The following is a 9,358-nucleotide window of genomic DNA, read 5'->3' on the forward strand; positions in this document are numbered from 1 at the left end:
TGTATGTAAAAAAAAGTCTGGAAGTAGGCCTAACAAGATGTTCTACCGAGATGAGGTTGTCTTTGGGGAATAGGAGTATGAATAATTTTTATTTTTCAGAATACCTATGTAATATTTTGAAAGTTATGTTTTAAAGCTCAAATATTAGCTAGGCATAGCAACTCACACCTGTAACTCCAACGCTTTGAGAAGCCAAAGTGGGTGAATCACTTGAGCCCAGGAGTTCAAGACCAGCCTGGGCAACATGGCAAAACCCTATTCTACAAAAAATACAAAATTAGCTGGTCATGGTGGTGAGCGCCTGGAGTCCTAGCTGCATGGGAGGCTGAGGCAGGAGAATCACTTGAGCCCAAGAAATCGAGGCTACAATGAGCCGTGAGCACACCTGTACTCCAGGCTGGGTGACAGAGTGAGATAAACAAACAAATCTCAAATAAAAAAATAAAGATTTTGGATGATGGAGCACTTTCTTACTGCTGGGACAACCAGGAAGGTTTTGTGGAGAAGGGGTACATGAGCTCAGCTGTGACTTCAGAGGACTTTAGAAGGTGGAAAAGGAGATGGGGAATTAGGTGTGTGGCAGGGACAGTATACTTTTTACTTGAAAATTGTAAGTACCTCTGATGACAGTGTGGAGTAAAAGTGGGCTGTAAGCTGACATGAGCCTAGAAAAGGAAGTTGGAAATTTATTGGAAAGACTCTTAAGTGCCAGGCTCTGGAAACTGGGTGTGAGTTAGTAGTCAATGGGATCATTGAAGGTTCTCTAATAGGAGAGAATGTGATCAAAGCAGTGCACTGGGGAGGTTACCATAGGAGGTGTTCAGGCTGCCTTTTGAGAGGACAGAGACTAGAGGTGGGAGGCAGATGTGGAAACTCCTCTTAGCATCTAGGACTAAGTTGACAGAAGCTTAGTGATACTTGAAGAAATGGAAAAAAGGAGGGGAGGCTACTATACACCAGGAAAAGGACTTGTTTCACTCCAGAGCATGCACTTATGAACCCAAAGGAGAGAAAAGAGAATTGTAATTTCAATATACAATGTTTCCTAACAGTCATGAGACTGACTTTCAGATGTAGTTTATAGAATTACCCTCTTCATTATACAGGCACATATAAAAAATGGCTGTAATTCCATTATTGATGGGCCATTATCTGTGAAGGCACGCACAGGAGTGGAAGAGTCAAACTGGTTCACAAATGTCATGAGCACATCAGAGCCCAGAGGAGAAAGGGTTCCTAGCTCTCAGGTCTCCATGGAATGTCCTCATTAGGTCACAGCACAAGGTTTTCCAAGCTGGGGGAAGGTCACTTTCCCCTCAGATGATTGAAGTAGTCTAAATATTGAACCATGCAATGCCCTGAGCACATGTAGCAGATGGAGCAGAGGGGGCTGGAGGGGCTTTTGGAAAATCCACTTTTATTTCAGTAGTTTGATAATAATTGTTCCTATGAAGCATTTACAAGCTAGACTTTTCACCCATCCCAACACAGAGATGCAGGCAAGCAGTGTTCACCTTGCTGGAAAGAGGCACAGGCTTTCTGTAGCCTCCTTAAGAGGCTTATAAAATATTTATTCCAATAAGCTGGTGGTTAAAACTAAAATTCTTAAGCTTTGCAGAAATCATCACATTCAGATGCACATCACTTTAGGTGAATCTAGTCTGAATTTCTCCTTGCCTTTTGTCACAATTTTCATGTTACTTTCCCCCCTTCATTTCCTGATAATGTCCTTAAACTTGGAGTCTTTTCTGTCTACCCCAGTCTCTACTTCTACGATCATTATCATTTACGCTAACAGGCTGGTGAATTTGGTAGCAACCAGAATAATTACCCCTTTAATGCTAATTCCCATACAATGCATTTTTGTCAAATGAAAAGTGGAGACAGCATGGCCATACTTGCAATCAGATGTGGGCATGAGGCAGTTTACGTATAAGGACTTCCTTGACAAGTGTTGGTCAAATATACATAAAAACTTGCAGATGAGAAAGGACCAAAGGCACAGAACATCTCAGGTGTAAAGCACATGTGTGGTATGTGGACCTGCAGCCTCTGCCCCTTGGTGCTGTGGAAACCTGGAGCTGTACAGTAAATAAGATATGCACCCTCACTGTGCAACCTGGAGAAAGACTTAGAAGCATGTGGAAACGTGGTTGAGTTTTCTGAGTAAACGCTGAAGATTAGGACCTCAGTGAGTGTCTTGACTTGGTATAAGTAGATATGGCTGTGTTAGGCTTATTTGCCCAATGATACATTGAAAGAGTAGATCCATTCATTCTTTAGAGTCAACAAGGACTGTCCAGCAACTTCCGGAATCTCTTGGGTTTTCCACGTAAAGCCACAGAATGCCACTCCCTATCACTGCACTTTGCAGATATCTATACCCTCTTTGCTAGTAGGGTACTGTTGTGGGCAGCCCTGAGCACCACCCCTTATTTATCTTAGGGACAATGCAATGCTAAATCAGTTGACAGCAGGCTCCAAATACTGTACAAAGATGGTTAAATATAATAGCACATCCTCAAGCAAACATTAAGTGTCTACTGCATATAGGGTACTGCACTTGAAGTCCAGAAAAGGGTATTGTCAATCTGTCAGTTGGCCAATTATTCCGCAAGTGTTGAACACCTCCTCTCTGCCAGGCATTAGAGATCCTGTGATGAAAAAAAAAAAAAATCAGGAATCTACTGGCAGTATAGCTTGTGCAATACAAGAATACTTCTATGTCACATCCAAGTCCAGGCTGCTTGATCCCTCTAGCCTTAGAAAAGTCTATATCGATGGGATTAAATCCAGGATCCATGTCTCCTCTTCAAAGTGACTTTCTCTGGCAACCAATGTCACCTTCTTGGAGGATCTTAGTGTCACAGCCTCAGCACTTCTTCACTTCCTTTTCTCCTTACCTTATAGTATTTCTGAGAGAGGAAGACAAATTACACGCTCATCTCAGACACAGAGGAACTGGGAAAGAAAAATGTGAAAGAGGTTTGCTCAAATCACATAGAAGGACAGAGGCCAAACCAGAATTTAGGTTCCATGAGTTGCATTATATGGGACCTCTTGAAAAATGGTTTTCAACCAACACACAGTAACAACAAACAATGCTCTCCAAGTTCTGCCATCTAAGTGGTGTTAGAGAAATAACAATTATGTGGGAAGGAAAGTGAAGGACAAGCAGGTTAACCAGACAGAGTTAACTTGATAGATTAATCCATACAAAATACTTCATAGAAATGGCTTGAGTTCATTCAAAGAACCCAGGGGTAAAAAGTTTGAGTTAAACTACAGGGAAGGTGGCAAAGCCTGCATCCAACGAAATACCTCCAGTGAGAGCCTGAGACCTACCCATCATTTTTTTTCAGACCAACAGTGCTGGTCAATGTTTTCCAGATCAAAACATGATCAGCAACATGAATTCATATCTTAAAACCTGTTGTTCAGCACCTTGCTACTCTCTCCCTGGATTGAGTGAGTATAAAAACCAGCTCTAGCTTGAAAAGTTAAATGTGCATAACAATCATTTCTGAGAACTGTTTTCTTGTAAATGGGTGATGGAAGTCACATGTGTACAAACTGACACATTTCCTCGCAACTGATCTGTTTTTATGGCTCAAGAGGTTCAGAGCTGGTGCACAGACGTGCCCTCGCTGCCTCCAGCCATCTCTGCCCTGTCCAGCTGCCAGGACTGCTTGGACAGACACGGGAAAGTACATGGTGTTTTCTGCCCTTCAGCCCTCCCTGATGACCATGCTGTCCCTCGTCTTTCAAAACAGGACCCTGCTGTTCCTCCGGCAGAAACCTCATGGTCCCCAGCATGTTGGAAGTTCTCACGTGCAGACCATTGTGCTGAGTGTGCTTGCATGCATTTTCCCTTTAACGTGGGGTGTTTAACTATTTGATCCTGATTGCCCAGGAGATGCAGTAATGTCATCAGCAGGACCAGGTAGGTTTCCTGGAGGACAATTGTTTTAAGAAAGAGTTAAAAAGAGCAGAAATGGGCTGCACTGAGCAGATCTGCCAGAAACTCTGGAAAGGTTCACCAGACTGCTTGTTGCTAAAAGTATGTCTAATGTTTACTGATAAACATGTTTTCAAGTCTAGGAACAACTTCTGAGAAAGAATCAAGCAATATAAAAAGAAACCTAGTTTTTTAAAACACCCAAATTGCCTTTCATTTGAATGGCCAAGCAGTGACTTTCTAAGGGAGAAGAATAGAAGATGACACATAGTGTGTATTTTTGAGGGTGCTGGAAAGAAGCCCCTCCTTCCAAAACAATCATATCCCTCTTCCTCCATCCCCATCCTGCCAAGACACCTGCAATTCCAGCCTTAGAAATAGAGTTCCTCTAAGTTCCTCCTTTTTAGGCTTCTCTTTTAACATACATAACCTTTCAAAGGGCACCCCCCACCAACTGACCCCTAAGATCTTACTGGTCATGACTTCTCCAGCTTGCTTTCAGCCCCAGTTCCATAAGGGAGCTCTGGGTCTTTGGAATGGGGCCGTGGATAGCATGACCTGGGAGGAAAAGTGAGTAATGAGAGACAAGGAGACCCAGAAAGGAGATGAGGAAGGCTGAAAGAAACACCCTCCCTGGCTCCATCTAGGACAGCCTCATGCTAGGCTAGGCACGAATGGGCAAAAGTGGCTAAAAATAAATCCCTTTGTAAGCGCACAGCCTTATTTCTACATGAAGTCTTTAGATGTTTGATTCTGACAACTCTTCTGAATTTCTCTAAGTGATTATTAGAAGGCAACGTAAACTTGAAGAAGGTGTTTAGATGACGTCTATGTCCCGTGTGTGCACACACATGTATAAACACTTGCATGCTTGTGCAACTGCTTCCTTTGAGGTGAGGTTGACTTCCCTATAGCCTCTGAAATAAATTGGGACCACGTTTTGCAATAGTTAATTTACTATAAATAAATACTCTAAGCAATGTGAGTAACTTACCAGACTCTTCACCATAAATGTCCTGCATGAAAATTGAGCCCTGTTTGACACCTCAGCTATTTTAAAGATACACGTACAAATTCCTCAGCTCTGCTAATCTGTAACGGCTCAAATGTCCTTGCTTTTAGGCTCTGTGGGCTCTCCTGACAAGGAAAGTTGGTGTCAGGGAATAATTAGGTTCTGTTCAAGAGGGGGAGGTAAATGTCAAGAGCTTAGTATTTCTAGTGGTCACCTTGTTAGACATTTATATTAAAATCCTGAAGAAAATAACACAGACATGCAGGATATTTACATCAATGGGAATAACTACAATAGCTAGAGAGAAATTAACCCATTTCTTTACAAAGCATCTAACTGTGACGTTTTAGAGCATGGACCCAAAGTAAACCAAAAACACGCTAGATTAATCTCTCTGCAGAGCACTGAACAGAAAGGCGAGGTTTCATTCTATAAACAAATTGGCTAGCAGACATAGATGAAAATTTTACATAAATGACACCTGTTACCCTACTCCTTGATAGAATTTATAGATTTTATGCAAATCTTTTATCCTCTCTCTCACACCCTATCCCCACAAAGATCCAAATATATAAGCCATTAAGAAGAGATTCATAGATATAAATGTTTTGAAATGAATTAAAGCTGGTTTGTAATGCACAGTCTGCTTGAGTAGAATATGAGGCTCAGGAGAAGCCATTATTCCTGCTTCTGTCAAGTGCAGAATAATTGAAGATTTTCAGATCCAAATTCCAAAATGGTTAGTCTTTAGATAAATTAAATGTCAATTAATATAATGGTGAACTTTTTATTTTTATGCAGATACTATAGTTGCGGGAGTATGAGGAGAGAAAAATCTCTAAGAAACCTGAGCAAAATAAGAAGCCTGAATCACAGATATTTGTGAATGATAATCCTGGACTCTTAAACCACAGGGTGTCCATCCTAAAGGCTTGCCTGATTACCTGGAGCTGGGGTATGTGAGGTTGTGTGCTCTATTTCCTTACACCATTTTCACTGTGACAAGCAGCACTATGGGGTGTTCAGTGTTGAGGGTGGGTGTATCTCAGCTTGAATTAGTGAGAGCACTTCGCCTGAAGGTATAGAATGGAGACAGGAAGTTACAATGTACATATCCAAATGTCACTAAGAAGGCTTTATTGCTTTCCTTACTTAACATTTTGTACTTTGAATATAGGCAAACAATTTTATTAACTTTCTTTCTCTCTCCTTTCAGCCAATTAAACTTTGTGTGGCTGGTTAGCTGGTTAGAATTATAGTTCTTGATTTAACCTTAGAGAAAAGGAGAGACAGGTTAAATGATTTGTTCAAGGTCACCAACAGCAGAGTTGGATTTAGAAATGACTGCTTCTTGATTCTCTGAGCACTGAGCCAGTCTGCCTCTCCTTGCTTTAGCTTAATTGTCAAATACTTTATTTGCATTAGTTTTTCTTTCAGGTTTCTGTCTGCACACAAAGTGGACATGGATTGCGTACCTCAGCCCCTGTGCTGAAAGCAGCAGCTTGCTATTTCTAGCAGGCAATTCCATCCTCCTCTGGAACAAAGCCCCATCAGGTCCCAGACCTGGCTTTGTAAGCTGGTCCCAGGTGCTGTGTAGGGGGATGTGTGTGTGTGTGTGTGTGTGGTATTTGTGTGTATAAAGATAATCTTGAGAGCCCAAATGGTTTCAGGACCCCTGTGAGGGCAGCATCTTTGCATCTAATCCTAGCCACAGGAGCTAAAGTCACAGCAGCTCAGATAAGGGTCACGTTCCAAGCTCTTACATACTCCCCTGCCCTTGTCCCTGCAGAGACCCCAAGGGGTGTCTTCAAAGGGGAGCCTTTGGCTGACAAGGTGACTTGTCACCTGCTGCATTTGGGCCTACTCAGCAGAAAGTGCCTTCCCAAGGTGACACAAAGGGTATATAACCCTTGGGACACAGTGACTCATCTGTGATCTCTAGCTGGCTGGGCATTGAAACCAAACCCACTTTATAAGACCAAAGTGTGTGCAGTGGGAGGTCAGTCTGGGGCAGAGACTATTCAGGTCAATGGGAGCATTGGGACCGGAGCCTAAACATGCATTCTGTCCCCCTGACCTTTTCCAGCAGTACTAGATGCTCTCTCATAATCTTCAAGCCTTTGGCTTGGCTTTTCTCACTGTGCTTTTCAGCCACCATTTTAACCATCTGCCTTGTGGCTTTTCATTCCTGCTACCCAGTGTCACTCAACTCCTTCTCTTTCCCCAGCCTCCTGGGCCAGGGCCAAAGGTTGTTTAAGGTCCCTGAAAATTAACTTCAATCTCCCACAAGGTGAACTGTTGCTTTCTGATGGAGCCTCACAGCCCCGATGAGTCTGTGAAAATATTCCACACAAAAATAGCTCAATGCTTACCGTGAGACACACAAGAGATTTGGTGCAGTCAGTCCCAGAAGGATCCCTCTAGTTTTCTCCTTGCTTGCAAGATGCATTCACTCATTTCCAGAGCTGTCCGGTTCTTTCAGCTGATTCCTAGGTCATTTCGATAATGTCTCTTAACTCAGCACAGTTAGGTCTGTAACATTTACTGAAGACTACAGACTGGCTCTCTCCTGCTTGCTCACACCAGATGGGGTGAGACAGGACAGTAAGGAAAGGAGAAAGGGCTCCCTGCTGAAAGGATGAATGTTGTCATGCGTGGTAGGATGCACAAGTCCCTGCTTCTTCCTCCAAAGCTCGGTCACTTAAGGGCCAGCCTTAGGAGCCTGGTATCAGTGAATATTGAATGGAACCTCAAGGCCACCCTGAGGTAAGCTCAAACTCTTAGGGGTACCTGCTGTTCGGACTCAGTCTCCAAACAGTCCTCCAAATACAAAATGACCCTAAGGTGGGTCCCTGAGCAGCTCTCCTAGGATGACCTTGATCCTTCCTAAGCTTCAGAACCAACCCACCAAGAAGAAAATCACAGAGCCAGCAATCAGCATCACTCTGTTGGAGCTTTTCCAAGTGTCTTGTCTGGGCTATTTTCAGGACTATCCACTGATGGATGGCACTGTCTCCTCTATCAGTCAGAAGGTTAAAGGCTACATAAGTTACTTTGGGATATTGTATTTCCTGGTTCAATACATCTACTCATTCATTCATTCATTCATTCATTTATTCATTTCTTGTGGATGGATTGGAGCTGCCCATGTTCAGATTGCTATGTTAAGTGAGGTACAGAAACTCTAATGCATGAACAAGAGGCTTTTTTGGGAGAAAATATATAGACACAAATACTTATAGAATAAAGTGGGAAATAATACGTATCTAAAGTGAATAATAATAATAAACAATAGCCAACCTTTATATAGCACCTATTGTATACCTGGCACATTATATGTGTATGTGTGTATATTTGTTTTATTGTGGAAAAAGACACATAACCTTTTAGCATCTTAACCATTTTTAAGTGTGCAGTTCAGTGGCATTAAGTACATTCACTTTGTGGTGCAACCATCACTATTACCCATTTCCAAAACTTTTTATCTTCCCAAACTGAAACTCTGCGCCCATTTAACAATAATCCCTCTTTCCTTCTTCCCCTGGGACCCTTGCAAGCACCTTTCAATTTCTCTATGAATTTGACGACCCCAGATACTTATATAAGTGGACTGGTACAATATTTGTCCTTTTGTGAAGTCGAAAGCACTTGATATGCATTAACTCATTTAATCATAGTAATGGTCCTATGAGGTGAGTGAAATCATTACCCCCCTTTTACAGATGAGGAAATTAAAATATAGAGAGGTTAAACAAGAAGTGGAAATGAAATATTCAGAGAGATCAGAGAAAGGAAAAGATCTCCCTTAATTTGGTTCTCCGCCCCCAGGAGTCTATGAACCACTTAAAAGGAAGCAAAAAGAGTCCCCTTTTTGGAGGCGCGCCACCTTGCAAGTCCATCTCGGTTTCTACACAAGGGCCTCGCAACTGGAGAGGGAATGTGCTGAATGAGTTAAAGCGCCCTTTGTCCACCCCCCAGCACCGGGCGGGCGCAGGCTGAGCTGGTGACCCGGGCAGGACCAGAGCCAAAGGATTAATCCATCACAATGAGACGTTCTATTCTGGGCAGGCGGCGCGAGCAGATGCTGGGCGCCGGCGGAGGCAGCGTGCAAGGCTGGCGCTCAGGCAGGCCGCCCGCACCCTGCGCTCCACCCCACCCTGCTCCCTAATGAGGAGAGAGGAGCTGAACCCAGGCAGCAGCTCCCTGTTGACGCCTTAGGCGTTTCAAAACTAGACTGGCCGGAGCCGATGGAATGTCTTGGGTGGGCCATTCTGAGAAATCCAATTTTCTTGCCTAGGCTATGTTTAGAATCCAGAAAGTCACTTCAATTACCCCACTTTCCTTACAAATCCAATCCGCTTCTTACCTCTCACTCCACCTTCCAGCCT

General features: G+C 43.1%; 1 long non-coding RNA gene across 1 annotated transcript; it reads right to left on the reverse strand.

The window, feature by feature from the left end:
• Positions 1 to 1,572: 1,572 nt before the first annotated feature.
• Positions 1,573 to 8,960, reverse strand: LOC108543666 (uncharacterized). Its single transcript, XR_001889636.1, has 4 exons — positions 8,857 to 8,960; positions 7,343 to 7,459; positions 5,915 to 6,043; positions 1,573 to 2,654 (listed from the first exon to the last, which is right to left on the reverse strand). It is a non-coding gene; the product is annotated as an uncharacterized LOC108543666 (long non-coding RNA).
• Positions 8,961 to 9,358: the final 398 nt, after the last annotated feature.

The sequence above is a fragment of the Rhinopithecus bieti genome, unplaced genomic scaffold, assembly GCF_001698545.2.
Source record: "Rhinopithecus bieti isolate Rb0 unplaced genomic scaffold, ASM169854v2 scaffold_23748, whole genome shotgun sequence".
NCBI lineage: Eukaryota > Metazoa > Chordata > Mammalia > Primates > Cercopithecidae > Rhinopithecus > Rhinopithecus bieti.